Below are 21,659 nucleotides of genomic sequence, written 5' to 3' on the forward strand. Positions count from 1 at the left end.
GGGATGAAGATATTACACAATAGCCTGAGTCTATGTCAAAAATGTCAACTTAAAGTAATAAGACAGGAAAAATAAAATCTATCAAAACACTATATAAGTATATCCTAAGCAAAAAGGGGCATAATTCATTAAATATTGGTGCCAGAGTTATGCACCTTGTGTGGGTGATGTTGTTGAACAAACTATTTTAAGTTTGAATCAAATCCATTCAGTAATAACAGAGACAGAGTGAAAGTGCATTAAAACTTTAACCTAAAATTCTAAGTACAAAGAGGGAGTAATTAATGAAAAATTGGTGCCAGAGTTATGCACCTTGCATCATATGGTGTGGGTGATGATGTTGAACAACTAATTTTAGTCTGAATCAAATCCATTCAGTAATAACAGATGTAGAGTAAAAGTGCACCAAACTTTAACCTAAAATTCTAAGTAAAAAGGGAAAATAATTCATGAAAGATTGGTCCCAGAGTTATGCAACTTGTGTCATATGATAAGGGTAATGATGTTGACAGTTGTTTAAGTTCGAATCAGATCCACTCGTAATAACAGAGATAGAGTGAAAGTGCATAAAACTTTAACCTGAAATTCTAAGTAAAAAGGGGAATAATTCATGAAAAATTGTGCCAGTGTTATGCATCTTGTGTCATATGATGTGGGTGATGATACTGACAAACTATTTTAAGTTTGAATCAAATCCATTCAGTAATAACAGAGATAGAGTGAAAGTGCATCAAAACTTTAACTTAAAATCTAAGTGCAAAGGGGGGATAATTCATAAAATATTGGTGCCAGAGTTATTGCCCTTACATCAGATGATGTGGATAATGATAAGGAATAGTATTTTAAGTTTGAATCAAATCCATCAGTAATTACAGAGATAAGTTGAAAAAAGAGGAAGTGCACCAAAACTTTACCAAGGTTGGGATGCGGAAAGACGCTGACCCCGGGGCGAGTAGGATAGCTCTTCGTATACTCGAACTAATAAAAAGTAGGCCATGTAGAGTTGTACTTCTTTGATATTGCATTTTCTATCGGTGGCTTCTTTCATACTGTGATTTTTCAATCAAAGCCTTTTACACTTCAAGTCATGTTCCGGACAAGCATTATTAAATACAGGGGGATACTTCAAAACTTAGTAAAGTAGACTAATGGTTCTTTAAAACTTCATTTCCTCTCATGGCCTAATGATAACAATTTAGACTAGCCAGATTTATTAGACCAGCATGTAAGACTATAAACTACAATATCTACACATTTATTACCTTTAATTGCTGATTTTCTTCTTGCAACTTTCTCACCATGATATCTTTATTCTTGTTTCTCTTCCTACATAGAAACAAATAGTTACATTATGTCTATGATAATGAGTAACATTCCAAACTTGTGTTAATGGCTACCTATGGTAGCCAGGTCACCTGTGAACAAAGGCCATACTCCAAGATACCTATATTGACACAAAGAATCTTATGACCCTCCATCAGGGACAGCTTTACAGACAACTGAATTCCCTTCCCCACAGACTCTTAGACACTCTGGGATGACCATTTGTCACCCCTTGGTTCACAAGGGTGACTATATACCTATATGTATGACATTTGTGTGCTTCTTTTACATAAAGGTTTTGTAGTGTACCCTTACATTTTTACAAAACTAGACTGGATCTTATAGCTTTCATTCTCGTGATTATATACATGTATATATAATATTGTCAGAGTGCACCATGTATGTTTGAGTCATACTGTATAGCAATGCAAAGCACTCTGGTAATGCTGCCCCTAAAATAACATAAATCATTTAAAGCTGCTACAGATGTCAGTGCTATGAACTATTTTTAATTTGTCCCAATTGTTATCATTTAATATAAGAGATAATCATCAAATTGCAAAACAAATTTGACAGTTGTTTGAAATTACAAGCTGCAAAAAGTAAACCATTCTTTTTGTGGATTACTTAATTTGATGATACAAAGATTTTTGCAATGGAATCTGTAGCCAAGTAGCTTTAAGCTGGCAAATTCTAATTATTCAAATTCCATCAAAAACGTAGAACCAAACCTTCAATCTGTCAAACTCCTCTTGAGTTAAGCTGTGGGTACGTTCATCTGAACCATTTGTAGCTGTATTGCACTAGAAATAAAAGAAATTAATTTATCAAAACCAGCAGTAACAATCTTACAGAATGTAGAAGTATATATAGATCTTTTAATGCTGATGCTGAAAAGCCTTAAGGATTTAATGGTTTTTTTTGAAGAATTTACGAACAAGATGAAAATTGTGGAAAATTTACAAATGTGAAGAAATGTAAATCTGACATAATTTGTTAATTTATGATGGAATCTATCGCCACGAGGGTATGAGAAGTGGCCAGTTTCCATTTTAATGCTGAGCGCCAAGCATGGGAGTTACTGGTACCATTTTTCACGTCTTTGGTATGACACGGCAGGGGATCGAACCCACGACCTCCCACACTCAAAGCGGACGCTCTACCACTAGGCTATCGAGGTGTATTACATTTGTGAAAGCATGTTCATTTATAAATACTACTTTAGCTTAATTCTATGTTTTTATCAGTAAATCTTTAAAATTCTGCTTCCTGGGAATAACCAGTACTGGTACATGAAAGCATGTTCGAACACATTGTAAGAAAATAAAAACTGGCTCCAATGTCATAGGAAAAGTAATAATAATGAAAGTAACTAAGGAATGTTTGATTATGACAGACTTAGTAAACACTAAATGCAGTCTTTGTAGGGTCTCGTTATATGATAAACATGTACAGAGAATGTTCATGACCCGCTTTTCCTGTTTACATAATTCAGTTTCTCATACACTGATAGACTGTGAAAAATTATCATCAACAATAAAAGCTATGTATTTACATCATCATTCTCATTGTCAGTATTGCCCGTTTTCTCATTTGTGTGTTTGGTGTTACTGCAGCTTTCATCTTTCTTGCCGTGAGTCTGTTCCTGCAATAATAATTTATGTACATATACCCAAATTATTTGACTTTCATCTGGTTCATATAGTTTACCAAATGGTCTATGAAAGAAATAAACCTGAAAATGAAACAACTATCTCTTTTTACAATTTCACAAAACTATGTTATCAGATCTAATGTATGATAGAATGTCTACAATATAAAAAAATAATTTGCACTACTTTTGGTTCGTTTACACTCTTTCTTTGTAATGCTACTGATGTCCTTGGTAGGACAGTCCCTGTCAGATGTAGGTGACTACATGAAGTTGAATTTTAAAACAGAGACACATCATGGGTTGTTGTGTCTCAGGTAGGGCTGGAATGAAACCTATAAGGCCCCTTTTTCCATTAGCATCCTCCATATGATAACCTTGGACCAGACACCATCGGGATAGGGAATTAATAACTGATACAATGTCATGGTGGATTTCAACCAGCAATAACCCATGTTATAAGGTTAACTGATAAATTCCCAATCTAAATCATGCTGGATTTAAAGTGTCATAATCTTCCGTCAAAACTACTTTGAGCTTCGTTTAGTTTAAAAGAGTTCCTAAACCAAACAATCATTCAAAACATTTCTAAAGAACAAACCATAACTTACAGCTCTTTCTGATAACTTTTGACTCCTAATTCCTCCATACTGTCAGCAACCTCCCTTATTGTTGTCATCCAAGGTAACGAAGTGTGTGAAGGCAGTCTGCTTCATCGGCTTCACGTCTGTCCACTGGCTGGCAAGTGCCTCTATTCATGCCCACATTACCTCATCGAGGTCAGCCACGACAGCCATAGTCCTTAGTTTAGCTCTTGCATCAGCATTTGACTGAAATATTAATTAGCATTCTAAACACTAAAAACCTCCATTCTGGAAGTAAATATAACACAAAAAATATACATATATAAACACATGTATAAAAAAAAAGTTAAATAGATATGTTGAGACCCAACTTTTCATTTCAAGGTTTAAACATGTAAATTGATTTATTCAGTCCTAAAAATGATGCATTTTTAGATGATGTATTTTTGAAAATTTTGATATATAGTTTGCCTTACAGTGTATGGAAAAAATCTTTGATCATTTCAATGAAATAGGAAAAACTGATTCTTGCGATAACAATTTTCTCATGATTTTTTTTTAAATATAGAAGGTTTACTCAGGAACACGGACATATATGTATTGAGAATTGGAATAAAGTCAAAGGGACTAATTAACTCTCAATTCAACTACAAATCTGACATGTGAATCAGAAAATTGATATTAAACAATTAAAAGAAATTTAAAAACAGTTTTAAGCACAGTGAATATTAAAAGAAATTCAAACATGACATATTCCTAAGCACTGTGGAGTTATTAGCTCTCTAGTGCTAAAGGTCACAGCGACCTTGACCTTTGACATAATTTCAACTATCTTAATAGAGGACCACTAGGCAATGCAACATACCAAATATCAAAGGCCTATTCTTTGTGGTTTCAGACGGAAAAAAGATTTTTTATTGTAAGTCTTTGTTAAACTTTCACCCCAGGAGTATAATTTGAAAAATCTTGGTACAGGACCAATAGGCAATTCTATACACCAATATCAGAAGCCTAGTGCTTGTGGTTTCAGCCAAAAGATTTTTGAATTTCTCAGCTAAAACATCTATTTTTAGCTTCCGTGACCTAGTTGTGCAATGGACCTGAACCATTCAAACACCTTTGAAAGAGGACTCCCGAAGGATTATTCCTGTGAAGTTTTATCAAAATCAATCCGTGGTTTAGGAGGAAATGTCCAGAGATGGTTGACAAATCACACACGGATGTACTGACAAATGCATCCACTTATAACAGACATTGACCGATCACAATAGCTAACCCTTATAAAAAAGTGCTCAGATGAGCTAAAGAGGAAAGTTTTTGACCTTGGAGGTCACCTTGAGGTAAAGGTCATATATCTATTATCAATGTGAAGGTACTGTGTCAATGAGTAATGTTTGTGAGCTTAAAAAAATCCTTATATTTAAAGCAATTATGTCCAAAATATGATGTTTGACCTTACATTGCTCACACTGAAGTACCAGTTTTTGTGTACGTATGTACGTACATAAGGATGGACAGACTGACATAAAATATGCCACCAATCCAAAGGATACAGGGGAATATACATAAAACAAACACCCTTTTTACAAATTATTACACGGCTACTAAACGCTAGCGCCACCACCAAATTGTGGTGATAAGGAAAAGAGCTATCAACATTTCCGTGGTGCAGCTATCGCCCGTTTCTATTTGTAAACATGTGAGTAAAATTTATATTTTATCTTATATTTTTATTGATAAAATTTTTTTCGAAAATCGGAGAATGTAGTTCCGTGTAACAACACTTTTACTACAGGTTGGCTGTTATTTCATTAAAATATTATGCAAATTGTGGTGCCAGGAGCTTTTCTCCCGAATCTGACAGTGGCATATTTTCATATCGGCCAGTAGTCGAACACCATTCCGATGAATAGACACACTATAAGAACATACCTGCGCATGCAAATGGTGTAGAAATGAATTACACGTATTCCCATACATCAAAGAATTACGAAAAACACAGTAAAAATGTTAAAACACGACTATTTTCGAAAGTGGTGGCGTTATCACTCAAGTGGTGGTGCTATACTGTAGTGGTGGCGCTTTTGTATATGATTAGTGGCCAATATATTCAATTTTAATATATGAAAATGTCTGTCTGCAAGCTGCGGAAATTTCTACAATAATCGATGATATCAACCTATCCCACACTATACTAAAATTACGTTACTCAACAAAATACATACATAAAATAATCTACATATATATGGATTCAGATTGTACAACTAAGCTCTATTGATTAATCATATTTAATCGATTGGAATTGAAAATGTACTGTATTCACTTTTCAGAAAGAATTGTGAAAGTAAGGTCTTTTGTTTACAAGGACATGCAAACGACGTATTAAAAACAAAGGGAAGTAACTTTCAGAATATTAATATAAAAATAAATTCTACACTATCTTCAAATTATTGCCTGGACACAAATCTTCGTTTGAAATAAAGGTATTGCTACTATTTTTCTTGACCCGAAATTAAAGTACACTTACGTTTGTATTTAAGTATAATATTTAAAGGTTTGAAATAATTCTACATTAACATTTTAAACAAAGGAAAATATTTACTTTGACTACACGAGTCCCAAGGGTCTGTGAGTATTTTGTTCTTTTTTGTTTTATGTTTCATAAAGGTAAATAAACTATGATCGTGTTTTTCTTTCTTTAATAACATAATTAATTGCTGGAAAATTATCAGTTAGAAAAAATATTGTATTTGTTTTGTTCCGGACGCGCCACCACTACTGTATAGCGCCATCACTAGAGTTATAGCGCCACCACTTTTAAAAATCCTGGTATATTTCTTCTAACCCAAGATTCTATTATTCATGGTGTGTGCGTATATAATTATTTATCATTTCTGCACCATTTGCATGCGCAGGTATGTTCTTATAGTGTGTATATTCATCGGAATGGTGTTCGAATACTGGCCGATATGAAAATGTGCCACAGTCAGATTCGGGAGAAAAGCTCCTGACACCACAATTTGCATAATATTTTAATGAAATAACAGCCAACCTGTAGTAAAAGTGTTGTTACACGGAACTACATTCTCCGATTTTCGAAAAAAGTTTTATCAATAAAAACATAAGATAAAATATAAATTTTACTCACGTGTTTACAAATAGAAACGGGCAATAGCTGCACCACGGAAATGTCGATAGCTCATTTCCTTATCACCACAATTTGGTGGTGGCGCTAGCGTTTAGTAGCCGTGTATTAAGTAAATCATAAAACCCTACCTTATATTATTAAGTAACTTTATTATTATTTGCCTTAGGGAAAAACCGAGATCATTACGTGACAGGTGAGCTAAAAAGAATATTACATTTGTGACTTTTCACATTGAATTTATTAAACCTGATGAATAAAATTGATAAAATGCTCGGCATAGCCTCGCATTTTATTATTATATTCAACTTGTTTGATAAATTCAATATGAAAAGACACATATGCAATATCCTCTATGTAAATAAGAAGTGCCTATGGTTTTGTTAGGGTGTATACTGTTTGGGTGTACACTGCTGTTTGTGAAAAGACTAAATGAAAGCAAGACAGCTATTTTCGGCAGAGCCTCGCATTTTATTATTATATTCAACTTGTTTGATAAATTCAATATGAAAAGACACATAAGCAATATCCTCTATGTAAATAAGAAGTGCCTATGGTTTTGTTAGGGTGTATACTGTTTGGGTGTACACTGCTGTTTGTGAACAGACTAAATGAAAGCAAGACAGCTATTTTCCTGTTGGCCGTCTGACTGACAAAATTTTAAAGCATGCCCTGTGCCTAATTATGATGAACACTTCAGTGGTTTGAAAAAAAAAACGCAGCACAAACTGTACAAGTAGTGTGCTCCAAAAGGAAACTAAAAACAAGAGGGCCATGATGGCCCTATATCGCTCACCTGTTATCATTGCACTTGAGGACAAGAAAGTCCTCAGAAAAAATATCTAAGGACAGGAACAACAAAGGGAAAAAATTTAACCAAAAAGAAAAAAAAATTGGAGGTACCATCCATACCAACCACAGAAAACTAGTCTCGTGTTTTCCCTACGGCCAATAATAAAAAGTTACTAAAATAAGCTATATATATAGTAACGTAAAAGGGAAGTAATTAAAAAAATAAATATTGTAATGGACAAAAGGATCTGCCAAATAAATCTGTTGACATAAATGAAATTTCAGATCAGTATCTTCATTAGTTATGGAGATATACCCATTTTAATTTGAAATAAAGGGAGGTAATTTGACATAAAATCAGTCCATAGTTATCTGTGACCCGGATTGTCTCAGTCCAACTAATAACAATAATGAAATTTCAAATAAGTCCTGTAAGTATATATGAGGGTACCCAGGCAGCTGACTTCAGTTTACTTGCATTTCACTGCATACTATTTAACATAAAATATCATACACATAAAATAATGATATTACATTCCTTTCATGAAGAAAAATGTGTACCTTCAAAACAATTAAACTCTGAAGACATTTGCTTGTTATATAATATTAATGATAGCTGAGATTAGCTAGTACATTCCAAACCCACTAGCTATTTTAAAAAATCAGGGTTTTTTCTAGCTAATTTGGGAACATAGCCTATACCCCCAGAATTGGGAATATTGACATGTAAATGTTCCAAATTGAGAAATATTTAGTCCCAGTCTTTAACATACTTCCATAACTTGGTCATTTTTTATGCAATTTTGATGAATTTTTTTTTCAGAAACTAGATCTAGATTGGAAATTTTTGCATTAATTTTTGGAAAAATACATACTTTTTGGCATTGGGAATATGCCGAATAACAGCTATATAAATGGCTAAAAAAAAAAACAACCTGAAAATCCACTAGCATTAGCTTGAATGCTTGTTTAAATTTGAACCCTTGCGATTTTAACCATTTTGTTGCCATTTTTACTTGATGATATTTTCACCAAATTGCATCACATCTCCAGTTTTCAGAAGCATGTATCTCAAAAACTAATGGGAATATTTTTAAGATCTATACCTCATTTCTTACCCGAGGATCTATGTACTTTCAAACTTATAAAATAAAATCAATTTGTGAAAGTTAAAAAACAGAATCCCCTAATATATATCCAAAGATCTATATTATGTTTTTGACAGTTTGAACTTTGTTTAAAAAAGGCAGAAGGCCTAGATCTACCTGCAAGATAAATAGATCTACACTTTTAACAATCTGCAGTACCCGAGATCGATATAAATATATAAATTCTAACATTTAAAGATCTGAAAAAGTGAAAACATGTCTTACCGTAAGCAAATGTTTGGCCGGTCCCTTCTTTAAACCAGTTACTATCATGGATTTCTCCCTGGACCCAAGATCAAACACTCGCAGGAAAGAATCTTCTTCACTGAAGCACCAAGCCATCCTTCTCGATATTAAATAATTAATAGCGAGCTCGAAGAGCAGGCCCGAAGGGCCTGCTCGAGAATCGAGCTTTACGGTAACGCAAGTATACTTGCACACTTGGTGATGGATTTGAAAAGTTTCGTCGGAAGTTTTTAAAAAGCGCACCCTAGCGGATAGGTGCTCACAGGAAGTACTTCTTTCCGGAGTGAATACAGAACTTCATTCAATTGCTAAAAAATATTCATCACTCAACAATAATGAAAGAATGATTTCAAGTTGTTTGAAAAAAATATTATTTTCATTTAAAAGATCAAGCATCGGCCAGAAAATGGAAAAAATGTCATTAATAAGCAAAAAGAAAAGGGAACGCGATAATGACGTCACCGTGACACCGGCTCCCCATTAATTTTGCAACGTATGACATTCACTGTTATAGGTATGGTGACACTAAATGTAGACTTTTTCAAGTGAATAGGTTCTCCTGAATTCTTGTGAGTAGTGAATAGTTTCTTTGTGACAATGATGCATATATTTTTTAGCTTAATCCGATTTCTTTGAGCTCGCTTTGAGGCTTTGCCTTATTTCATATTATTTAATGTTGTTGAAAATAATTTATAACGTAAGTTTGAAATATCTTAGATATAGACAATTCGCACTGCTGAAACAGATGGATCTCGAATGTTCAATGGCTGCCTTATTTACACTTAAGGCGAGTCCATTTTAAATTACTGCAAATCTGTTAATATTTGTTTGATTTAATTTTTATTTTAATAGATCTATAATCAATGTTAATGGTAACTGCATAATTAGTTTTACATCATTTTAATAATTTCATAATAAATATCATAAACTTTTTTGTATAAAAACGTTAGTAAATAAAATAAGTATTTAAACTTGATTTACCTATTTTTAAAATGGAATGAAACCGTCCATGATGCTGAATTTGCACGTCACAGCGGGTGGCACGCGCTGCTTATCGGCACGCGCTTGATGACAGGAAGTATCGCTGAAACATCAAAGGTGACCTTGATATTGTCCACCGACACGGGTGACGAATAGTATATCGAAGGACCAATTATTGGCAATTAGGCGCCGCTAATGAATTATTATCATTTAACTTAGAAATCATCATGGAGATCAGACGTGTGCTTGTTTTGCTGATTTGTTCGACCTTCTGTCTTGCTTATTTTCCACAGGAAGAGGTAAGTAAATTAATATATTTACGGCTACTTTTAAAGTTCTATAGATCTACAATCAATAATTGTAATTTTATTCAAAAATATTCATTTTTCATCATACTAGAGTATGAGAGTATAACTGTTTCATTACAGAACTACATTCAATTATTCAAAATATATATGAATTATAGATTCTTAAATGCATATGATACATGTTGGCAGCCTACTTCAAATACTTGATTACCTAGTAGAAAAAAGGAGTACCAGAGTGTTTTTGCTCTTATGCAATACTTGTCTTTTTTCTAATAATTTTCAGGTAGAAATTTGTTTCTGTTATTTCATGTAATCATATAATTACTACATGTCCTGGTTCATTATATTTTTGGATTATGGAGGCTGTACTTGTATACATAAGATTTCAGATTTTCACAAAACAAGCTGTTTAAAGTCATCTCTTGCTAAAAAAGAATTAAATTATCAGAAGTAAACTAACTTTTACGTCTAATTTGCAACATGTCAGTTTTAATAAGTATATACCCCTCACAGGAATTGGTATTATAAGTAACTTTCTCAGAAAATATCTTTGACCTGAGGGCATTTTAGCAACTTGAAAGCTACTATTTAATTCATACTTAAAATCCGGTTTGTCTGCAGAATAATGGTTTGCATGATAAGTATCATTTTTATGCCCCCACTTTGGGGGGTGGGGGAGCATATAGATTTGCTCTTGTCCGTCCGTCCGTCCGTCCTTCCGAAAATGTTGTGTCGCGCGTAGCTCTGAAAGTATTTGACGTAGAGTCACAAAACTTTACAGGAATGTTGGTCAGCATGTGTAGTTGTGCACCTGGGGTTTCGCGTCCGGATTCATTCAGTCATGTAGAAGTTATGGCCCCTGACTTTGTAAAAATTGGTCATTTTAATGTTGTGTCGTGCCTAGCTCCAAATGTATATGACCTAGAGTCACAAAACTTTACAGGCATGTTGGTCAGCATGTGTAGTTGTGCACCTGGGGTTTCGTGTCCGGATTCATCCAGACATGTAGGAGTTATGGCCCCTGACTTAGTAAAAATTGGTTATTTTAATGTTGTGTCGCGCATAGCTCCAAAAGTATTTGACCTAGAATCACCAAAGTTTACAGGAATGTTGGTCAGCATGTGTAGTTGTGCACCTGGGGTTTCGCGTCCGGATTCATGCAGTCATGTAGAAGTTATGGCCCCTGACTTTGTAAAAATTGGTCATTTTAATGTTGTGTCGTGCCTAGCTCCAAAAGTATATGACCTAGAGTCACAAAACTTTACAGGCATGTTGGTCAGCATGTGTAGTTGTGCACCTGGGGTTTCGCGTCCAGATTCATCCAGTCATGTAGGAGTTATGGCCCCTGACTTAAAGTAAAAAATTGGTCATTTTAATGTTGTGTCGCGCATAGCCCCAAAAGTTATAATTTGACCTAGAATCACCAAAGTTTACAGGAATGTTGGTCAGCATGTGTAGTTGTGCACTGGGGTTTCGCATCCGGATTCATTCAGTATTGTAGGAGTTCTGGCCCTGACTAATGTCATGTAGTGGGGGCTCTGTGTCCCATGGACACATTTCTAGTTTTCCATGTTTTCTATTGAAATATAGTGTTATACTTTCATGGGATGGAAAATTAAGAGATTTTGTATATTTTCTCATGATTTGCAGAGAAAAATCACATACAGCTGAAAATTGTCATTTATTGATAAAAACTGGGGGAAAAAACTGTGTTTTAATTTTTTTAGATTTCAGTAACTTAATTTAACCCTTAGCCTGCTGGCGGCAGATGATTCTGCCTTTGTGACCAGTGCAGACCAAGATCAGCCTGCACATCCGTGCAGTCTGATCATGGTCTGCACTGTTTGCTATTCAGTCAGTAAATTTTCAGTGCAAACCCCTTTGAATAATAAATGGTATGGTCCAAATTGAAAGATGGACCAGTCCATTATAGAAATACAGCAGGGTAAGGGTTATGCTGTGAATTTATATGTAACAACTGAAAGAATACACTGTACTATTTGGGAAACTCTTGCCGTTGTAATTGCCCTAACAAATATCATTGTACAAATTTTGAATTAATTTAATTTAATTTAACTGAATACCTTAAACAATTTCTGACAAATTCCCTCCCCATTTCAGAATAACATAATTCTAAATTTAATGTTTGAAATGTTCTCAAAGATGTTGAATACCTAAACATATCATTAGGCCTAAAAAAAATCTTTGTTTCCGGTAATATACTAAAAAAAATTAGGGTGGGTAGGTCGGAATTTTTTTTTTTTTTTTTTTTGATTTTTTTTAAGGGAGACTTTTTGGAAATTATTTTTTTTTTGTCAAAAAATGATTACAAATAAGGGGATTATGCCTTTAGAGCATGACAGTAAGTTGATTTCTAACAACACTGGGCATGTTTAAAGCATAAAAAGTATAGATTTGCATCTTTTTGTTAAAAAGTTGAAAAAAAATATTATCCTAGGCCATAAAAACATTTAGGGTCGGGCCAAAAATTTAGGGTAGGCCGGGATACCAGAAACAAACAATTTTTCTTTACGCCTTATTGAGCATTTATAATATAGATGACTCCAATTTTAGGATTTAATTATTTTGGCAAACTTCTGGAAGTGCAACAAGTACTAAAAGTCTTGTCTTATTTGGAGACAGATGCCCCCTCTCCACCCAACACATATTAGGCTAATACTTCTATTTACTTATTTCAGCATCCAAATGGTGATACTCTGTTGAGCTGTTTTCTTTCTGCAGAAGTTGTTACAACAGACCCTGTTGAAAGTTCTTTCACTGATTCAGATATGGTATGAAATGTACTTTAAATTTTTAAATGCCCACTGTAGTAAGGTAATAGCAATTGCTGGTCAGTTATCAATTAGAAACTTGGCCACCCATTCTTATAAAATGGATAGATAATTAGATTGAATTTATTTTTTGATACACAGGTATGTATTCATTAGTGCAGGTCAAGATTGAGTAGGCAGACTGGAGTATCCAGACAGAAGTCATTGGGGATGGAGTCCATGGAGCAAAGTCATTGGAGCTTGGGTCTCTGGATTGGGGTCTCCAGACTGGAGCCTTCATACTGGGGTCTTCTGACAGGTGCCTTCAGACTGGGGTCTCAAACGGGAGTCTTCAGACTGTGGTCTTCTGACAGGAGTCTCTGTACTGGGGTCTCCTGACTGGAAACTCTGGATTATGGCCCTATGTTTTCTTTTCCTCTAAATGATTATATAGAAATGCTTGTGATCTGAAGTCTTCATTCATTATTTTTATGATCTGGAATGAAGGCGTCTTATTTTTCATTTATCCATCCATCACTTCCCACCATTCATTTCTTGTCAGGTCTTTCAAACACTTTTCATCCAGTTGTCACCAAACTTAATAAAATATTTATGGGCATGTTATCTCAGACAAGTCCAGTGACAAGCTAAATCTCCTCCGGAGTACATACTTTACGTACATAGTACATTAAGTAGGTGGGTATTCTATAAGGATATTGGTAACAACCGGTCTAAATAGCATTCGTTCCAAAAATAACATCAAATATAGAAATAAATAGCTTTTTAAAGTAGAAACTGAAATTCTTTTTCAGGTCCACATGTCGTTTCTATATGTAGGACATACGCACGAAGACATTGATGCCTCATTCAGTAAGATCTCAGAAAAACTTAGAACGACAGATGCAGAAACAGTTCCCCAATTACTGAATCTAGTAAGAAACATTGAAGATTTAAGTACACTGAAACTATGGGATGTTAAGTCATGGCTAGAATCTTCTCTAACAAAAGTAAAAGGCGTCAGTGAACCGTTACATTTTAAAATTACGAAAACATCTGGAAAAATAAAGGTTGTTTATAAAGGGCAACAGCATCAGTTATGGACTGTGTTAGATGGCTGAGGTACTTTTCTCAGAAATCTACCAACTTCAAAAATAAAACAGTTAAAACCAAACTATAAAAACATTCTAGAAAAAATTGAGACAATTAAAAAACAAATCAGTGCAATTAGTTACATGTTTGAAAGCAGTGAAAATCATCTTTGGTGGAAAGCTTTTTTGGAGAAAATAAATACAGTGATGCCAATGAGAACAAAAGAGGACATTATATGGATTATCCAACTACCAAAACAGCAAAAAAAACAACAAAGAAACATTAAAGACAACCTGGATCCAATACTTAGAAAGATGTTGGAAAAGGAAACACTAAAAGTAGACCTGTGGTAATTATATAAATACTATGTATTATTTATAATTTATTATGTACCGGTATTTGTAATGTGTTAATTGGTGAGTTACGAGTGAAATATAATATATATTTTTATGCATCTGACTGACCAATGTAAGAGCCAATTTTACCAAATAATTTCACCTTGTTTAGAGCATATTGAATGGTTTGGACATATACATGGAAGGTCAAGGTCACATTTGAAGATCAAAGGTCCAGTCATGTATGAAATAGCTACAGTACTGTTAAAATTTAAGATTAAGACATCATATCAGAACATTTTATTAACATGATAAATGATATTTTCCAAACATTAATTTTAATTTCTCTGAACACATTTACAGTTATCCTGTGAAAAAAGACGAAATTTAAAAACTAGCCGAGGGAAGCAGAAGTCGAAAAAAACAGAGCGTATCCACAGAGGTATTTGTTCGGCTTTACATTTATTTTCAAAAATAATTCAGTTATATACCGTAGTTATATCGAACAGTTCACCTAACTATCCTTCCATGGCACCCCATAGTCTGTAAGCAACTGCCTACTTTTTCATGCAAAGAATCATTGTATATTATAAGTACTAGAAATAATATACTAGTACACTTGGGTTTGGAGTAACTCAAAAGAATCTTTTAACAATGATGGACTGGCAACAACCTAAAAATTAGTTTGTCATGTTTGTAGGAGGTGTTAAAATGTGAGTGTTTCTTCAGCCAAACTGTTTTAGCCTTAATTTAGTGCAGATAAAGAATTAAAGCTGACTTTCATGATGAGAAAATGGCTACTGCCATAGAATAGGCAATAACACAGATCTATATCATGAAAAAAAATCTGAAAAAATATTTGGTTCTGAAAAATAACACCAAGTTTACAAGGATATTTATAATGTACTGTGGTTGTGTTGTTTCAAGCATTTTAGAGCATAGTGCCAATTTAAAAATAATTTCCTTTCCTTTTCAATTGAATCTTAAAAAAATATAAATATATTTGTTGCTTCGTTTTGTTTATGTTCCTGTATTGTGTATTTCAGGAAGAAGTGGTGTTAACCGTCAAAGCACTGTAGTACAGGTCAATAGAAAAAAAACTAAATCAACAACACCAGCAGTGCCAAAGAGAAACAGACAAACAGGTAAAGGAAAAACAGTGTGCATTTTATATCAATGTTTTTAGAATAATAAAGGTATTAATTTGTTTCTGTTTAAATGATTAATTGGGTGAACCAAAAGTGTGAGCCTTTAATTGCGACCATTTAATAACATCAAAACTGACCAAAAAGCAAACATTATTCAGAGTTAGCCATAACATTCAGTGATCAATAACTTACTAGAAGAATGTCTCTATAACTTGGCACACATGTATATTAATATAAATGAGCGGCGCCATGAGAAAACCAACATAGTGGGTTTGCAACCAGCACGGATTTAGACCAGCCTGCGCCTCCGTACAGTCAGGTCAGGATCCATGCTGTTCGCTAACAGTTTCTCTAATTCCAATAGGCTTTAAAAGCGAACAGCATGAATCCTGACCAGACTGCGGATGCGCAGGCTGGTCTGGATTGATGCTGTTTGAAAACCCACTATGTTGGTTTTCTCATGGCATGGCTCAAATGTCTTCCAAAATACTGGACCTGTAACATTAGTTTAATTGTTTATTCATAATGATAATTAACTCTTCCTGATTTAATCTGCCTCCCTGTTCTGTTAAAATTCAAAACTGTACTGCTCCATCTTTCAGACAGTACCATGTATAAGTTTGTAGAGGAGTTAATAGAAAAAATACTTACATAAAAGTGAACAGTGCAGATTGTGATAAGACTGCACAGATGTGCAGGCTGATCTTGATAAGACTGCACAGATGTGCAGGCTGATCTTGATCTGCTCTGGTGGCAAAGGCATAAACCTTTGCCACCAGTAGCCACAAAGTTGAGACATTCAGGGGTTGTTACTTAATTTTTCTTTTAATTATAACATGGTAACTGTTATTTGTCTTCAGGAAGGCGAATCATGAGATGGAATAGCTCAAGATGGATCACCATACTCACCGATGATGAGAGGAAAAGACACATATGGTTGATAATCATCTTCGAACTTCTGGGACATTTACTACTGTACATTATCTATGTTTTAATAATGACCAGATGTATCAAAGAACTTTTTGTTATGATGGACAGAGTTTGGAAAGCTATTTTGTTAGCACACTTGGGTCAATTTCTGTGTGTTCTTACAGTAAACACATACTTGGAACACTTTTGTTTTGTGTTTTGTAATGTTAAAAAGTCATTTCCGTGCAGTTTATTGGTTTCGTATCCTTCCAGGCATTCACTTAGTATTACGCAATAAACAGATCAGCACATTTTTAATATCACTGGAAGACAAAGCACTCAAAGGTATCATTGTGATCTCCTTTTTGTTCGTTGTCAATCTGTACGTCTGTTCACATTTAGTTATATAAGGCTTGGTCAGACTGTTTGTCTTCATAAAATCTCGGCCAAGTTCGACAGTGGATCATGTAGGTTTAAAAAGTAGTTCACTAGATCAAATTACAGATAAACCTTGTGAACACTCTAGAAATTTTTAAATGTTATGGTATTGGATCACTAGTAGAGAACCTCCTTTTTTGAAGAAAATTCCTAGTACCATCAACCTACTTTTACAGCAATTTTTAGGGGGGTGTAGGTTCAAGCCCTACTGGGACCATTTTTTTTTTTCATTTTTTACTAGTAAGTTTTTATTTCTTTCAATACTTATTATTGATGTTTTGTACAAAATGCTGATGTCCGTACATCCGATAGAATTTTCGTGTCTGCTGTGTAACTCTTGAAGCCTTGAAGGATTTCAACGACACTTGGCACAAATGTTCACCACATTAAGATGATGTGCAGAGTGCATGTTTCGAATGGCTCCCTTCAGTGTCACACAGGGGTCAAACGCCATATGTCTTTGTTTCATGTATATATTGCTCTGCATTGCGGTGCTTTTGTTTTTATTTGGCAGATACCATATTTGTTCGCTTACTATAATTTTCATAGAATTACTTCCCTTTGATGTTGCTAAAAATAGTTTATTTTGTAATTATGTTATTTGCCTTGGGTAAAAGCCAAGTATATTTTTCTGCGGTACAACATTAATGATACATTCAATTTTTTGGTGAATTTTGACATATCTGATTTTGTACACTTATTTTTTCTGTTGACTTAGATTTTTTTTAGTTATTTCTTCGCTTTGTCTTCCTGTTGGGCTTCAACAGTCAGGTTCTTTGATAGGAATTGATATGCCAAAGAACTAAACTCTGACTTGCCTAATTTTCGAGTAATCTCCCTTTATCATATGTTGCTTGTCTGGTGTATAACTGGAAAAGTATTAGAGAATTTGATTGAATATTAATTTAGTGAGAGGCCATTGAAAGTAGGTGCAGTGTCAAAGAACAATAACTCTTCCTTGCCTAGTTTTTCAATCACCCCTTATACAAAATAATGCTTGTCAAGAGTACAAACAGCATTTGACTGAAACATAATATAATGATAGAAGTTATTGAGCAGAAGTGCAGTCAGGAATAACCATATTTCAACCATATTTTAGTCAAGCCCGCTCAAGGAATCGAAGACATAGTTGTCCAAATGGCTGTTCGGTACCGTCCAAGTTGGTTTGTCCGGACCATAACTTTGACTTGCATGGAGCAATCACATTTATATTTGGATTGCCATGAATGTTAACCTCAGTTAGACAGAGTGTCATGCCCAAACCGCAGGTTCCTATCTCAAAGGTCAAGGTCACTCTTGGAAGTCAAAGGTTAAATTCAATAATGACTTTGCCTTGAGCATTTTGTCTTCGTGCATAGAGGGATTTTGATGAAACTTGGCACAACTGTTCACAACCATGTGATGAAGTGTTATGCGGAAGAATAAGGATCCTAGATCTAAGGTCAAGGTCACACTTGGAGGTCAGAGGACAGATACAAGAATGACTTTGTCCGTAGCATTTCTTTTTCATACATGGAGGGATTTTGATGTAACTTGGCACAATTGTTCACCATCATACAACAGTAGTGTCATGTGCAAGAAACAAGGATTACTTCCCTTTGTTGTTACTATAAATAGCTTATATTATATTTTATAACTGGTTGTAGGGAAAAATCAAGACCACTTTTCTGAGGTACAATATGCATGACACATCCAGTTTTGAGGTGTATTTCAACCTGTCTCTACTGCTAAGGATTTTTGTGTGGACTTAGAATTTTTTTAAAAATTTACTTCCCTATGTTGTCACCATAAGTAACTTATTTTGTAACTTGCAATGATTTTTATTTGGCATACATGTTTGCCTCAATTAGACATGGTGTCATGTGCAACTCCTAGTCCTTTTGACAGCTGGCGTGCGAGACATGTTGCCTGTGGGCATCTAATTTATTATCTCCCTTTATTACACAAAATAATGCTTGTCTGGAGTATAACTTGAAATGTATTAATGGCATTTGATTGAAACTTGACATAATGATAAATAATTTAAGGGTGGAAGTGAAATGTCCAAGAACTATAACTCTACCTTACCTAAATTTATAATAATCTCCCTTTATAATTCTTCTTCAGAGCATACTATGAAAATGTTAAAGGTACCTAATTGAAACTTCACAGAATGATTAAAGCAATTGAGTGGAAGTGCAGTGTCAAGCACTTGCTGCAGAGAGTATCATTCAGTTTAACTGATTCCTTGTTTGTATTTGAATTAGAAATATATGTTATATATACACATACATATGAATGTATGAATTCTATTCATTAATTAATTTTTCAAAAGATAATTTTACTTCTTATTAGACTGACGTATTGATCTATTCAGCACCTGAGTAATTTCATGTAACATTCTTGATATTTCGTTTCGCATCAAGATTGTGTAACTGATTATTGATGGAGCTAAATTGCTTGGTCAGTATGTACATGTCTCAGTATTTCAAACTTTTTGTTCTTAAGTTTGATTCAGTTTTCACTAACATACAAATGGTTGTAGTATACCTTCATTAAATTTCTTGTTTCATACCATTACTTTTTTGTACATTAATAAGGTTGTCAATAATGAATCTCTTTGTCAGTGGAAGAACATGTATAAGTAGATATACTTGTATTTTGTCTACCAATGTGATTGGTTTAAAACTTAATTTCTGATATCAGGGTATATTTTTATAATTGAAATATTAAGTGTTGTACATTGTAACAGTTCGTAAATTTAGAAAATTCATAAACAAATACACAAAGCCTATTTTTTCATTTTAATTGTAATCAGTTTAAGCTACTTTGTAAATTCATGTTGTTACTTAAATTGTTTGTAAATTTACATTTCTTAAAATTTGAAAGTTAGAAGTTGACATTTAAGTTCTTCAGAGTTATGCAATAATGGCCAATTTTATGATCAGTTTAAGCTACGTCATAATTTAATAACCAAGTTATTACTTGTTCGTAAATTTACGAACTGTGCCAAAATACATTTCTTCCATTTGTTAATTTTCACAGTTTTCATCTTGTATATGAATTTACAGACAAGTAACAACTTTTTGCTTTGTTAGATTTACATTTCTTACAATTTGTTAATTTTTCACCTTTTCATCTTGTTTGTAAATTTATTAAGTTTCTCAAATTTTTAAGAACGATAAACAAGTAAAATCACTTTCAGCTACTTCGTAAATTTACGAATTATGTCAGATTTACAATTCTTCGCATTTGTAAATTTTTCACAGTTTTCATCTCTCTCGTAAATTTTCAAAGTGGAACTTTTAAGTTTCTCAGTATTTGCAAAATAGAAATTTTAATCACTTCAAGCAACTACGTAAATTTACGAAGCTGTTACTTGTACATAAATTAAGAAATTATGTCAGATTTACATTTTTTCACTTTTATAATTTTTTCACAATTTTCCTCTTGTTCGTAAATTTACGAAGTGGAACTTTTGAAAGTTTCTCAGACATTGGCGAAATAGAAATTTTAGTAACTTCCAGCTACTTCGTAAATTTACGAAGCTGTTACTTGTACATAAAATAATGAATTATGTCAGATTTACATTTCTTCGCATTTGTAAATTTTTCACAGTTTTCATCTTGTTCGTAAATTTACGAAGTGGAAGTGTCTCAGGTTTTTGCAAAAAAAGAAATTAATATTACTTTAAGCTACTTCCTAAATTTACGAAGCTGATACTTGTACATAAATTAACAAATTATGTCAGATTTACATTTCTTCGCATTTGTATTTTTTTTTTCAATGCACATTTCTTTTTTATACATATGCAAAGCTGATTGTTCCATTTTTATTTGTTACCTTATTTTCATGCCAAGCCTTGGCAAACTTCGTAAATTTACGAACTACTTCTTTTGAAGACTTTTAAAATCCAATTAATGTATTAGTTTATATGAAATTTTTTACGACTTATTCCATTCGTAAATTTCGAACATGTCTTAATTAATAATATCTTAGTGCTAAAACTTAAGTATGTTTTTATTTCTTATGAAATGCCATTTAATGGTTGTTTGTAAATTTACGAACTATTTTATTTGAAAATTTCCAAATAACATCGCTTTTGGCAAACTTCGTAAATTTTCGAACTACTTCTTTGAAGACTTTTAAAATCCAGTTTATGTATTATGAAATTTTTACGACTTATTCCATTCGTAAATTTACGAACTTGTCTTAATTAATAATATCTTAGCGCTAAAACTTAAGTATGTTTTTGTTTCTTATGAAATGCCATTAAACGGTTGTTCGTAAATTTACGAACTTTATTATATTTGAAAATTTCCAAATAACATTTTTATTATGTATTATATGTATTATAATATATATATGAAATAAATGTATCATGACATGTCATTTTATGTGTTGATTTTTACTTCCGTTGAAAAATTTACGAAGAAAGTATGTTGTAAATTGGGAAAAAAGCACGTAAATTTTTAGGTGATGAGGTTAAATGTGTGAAGAAAAGCGTGTTGATTTTTTCTTCGCTAAAAAATTTACGAAGAAAGACAAACAGAATTTGGAAAAAAAGCGTGCTTTTTTTTAAGGTTTTGGCTGAAAAAGAGGAATCTCGATATAAAATCCTCTTTTAAAATACAACCAGTTTAATGTTCATAATATGACCAAACTTCAGTTGAAAGAGAGAACATTTTTAGCCAAACTCTGGAAGCCAGTGCCTTTAAGAAAGAATTTACACTCAGTTTTCCTCTTCAGTGATAGAATATGTCATAATGCTATAACGTGAGAATATAACTTAAAACTATAGGTTTGCTTCGA

General features: G+C 33.4%; 1 protein-coding gene and 2 long non-coding RNA genes across 3 annotated transcripts in view; 2 read left to right on the forward strand and 1 right to left on the reverse strand.

Annotated features, from left to right (window-relative positions):
* LOC123543173 (solute carrier family 22 member 6-like) overlaps positions 1-21,659 on the forward strand; it is a 41,228-nt gene that overhangs the window by 14,141 nt on the left and 5,428 nt on the right. The gene's annotated exons all lie outside the window — the stretch shown is intronic.
* On the reverse strand, positions 1,911-10,008 carry LOC128551132 (uncharacterized). The gene is made up of 3 exons (XR_008368642.1): positions 9,871-10,008; positions 8,869-8,986; positions 1,911-2,126 (listed from the first exon to the last, which is right to left on the reverse strand). It is a non-coding gene; the product is annotated as an uncharacterized LOC128551132 (long non-coding RNA).
* On the forward strand, positions 9,740-16,763 carry LOC123524242 (uncharacterized). Its single transcript, XR_008368641.1, has 6 exons — positions 9,740-10,169; positions 12,878-12,970; positions 13,762-14,387; positions 14,737-14,815; positions 15,420-15,518; positions 16,382-16,763. It is a non-coding gene; the product is annotated as an uncharacterized LOC123524242 (long non-coding RNA).

This window comes from Mercenaria mercenaria, chromosome 19 (genome assembly GCF_021730395.1).
Source record: "Mercenaria mercenaria strain notata chromosome 19, MADL_Memer_1, whole genome shotgun sequence".
NCBI lineage: Eukaryota > Metazoa > Mollusca > Bivalvia > Venerida > Veneridae > Mercenaria > Mercenaria mercenaria.